Raw genomic sequence first — 882 nt, 5'->3', positions numbered from 1 at the left:
ATATATATATATATAATTAATCTCCCAAAAAAGAAACCGAAGAAAAGACGCAAGAAAAAAATAACAACGCGTGGACGTGATACATGCAAAGTATTACCAGACGCCAAGAGGAGAAAAGAAAGGTAGGTTTACGTTTCGAGCAAATCTCTTCTTCAGAAACAGGAGACAGAGAAAATTCCAAGAGAAAAGGAAGACGGAGGGAAGAAAATCGCCAACGATCCACATGTATTACATTTTGAAATGACCGGAAAGGAATAGGTGAAGAAAAAGTTCCTTCTACAACAGGAGAGTGTAAGAGAAGGAGGTATCAGTGTGCATGCGCGGCTACGTGCGTGCGCGCAAGTGTATGTGTGTGTGTGTTGGTGTGTAATAGCACGATAGCATGTGTGTGTGTTGTATGTGTGGTGTTGACTGTTTATATGCGTATTTGTGAGTGAACATTGTGCCTCTTAAGGATCACATAATGCTTTTTAAAAAGATAACATGTTTATATAAATTTGAAGGAAAAAGAGCTAAATTATTTCGAAGGTTCAGGTTATAGGGCTTTCCTATAAGGTGTTATCCACCCCTGATTGGAACTCTCCCGTATGACATGTACGCATGCTCAGTGACTTGCTTTAACAGTTGCAATCAGCTGAATGCACATTGCCAGTAACATTTGACATAATTACCCACACTCTGTGGTCAGGATTCTTTTTTTGGTTTGATGTCGGTATCGAAGGGATTACCAGACACCGGACAATACAGTGAAAGCAGCTTTCACTGACATCGTGGTATTCGATGCTGTGTACGTGTCTGTCGTGGTAAAATATGCCACTCCTTAACTGTTGCTTTGCTTTCATCCGTAGCACGAGGTAATTATGTCATTATCTGTGAAATTCG

Source organism: Octopus bimaculoides, chromosome 4 (genome assembly GCF_001194135.2).
Source record: "Octopus bimaculoides isolate UCB-OBI-ISO-001 chromosome 4, ASM119413v2, whole genome shotgun sequence".
Classification (NCBI taxonomy): Eukaryota; Metazoa; Mollusca; class Cephalopoda; order Octopoda; family Octopodidae; genus Octopus; species Octopus bimaculoides.
The sequence above is the reverse complement of the archived record's forward strand: the minus strand, read 5'-3'. Positions refer to the sequence as shown.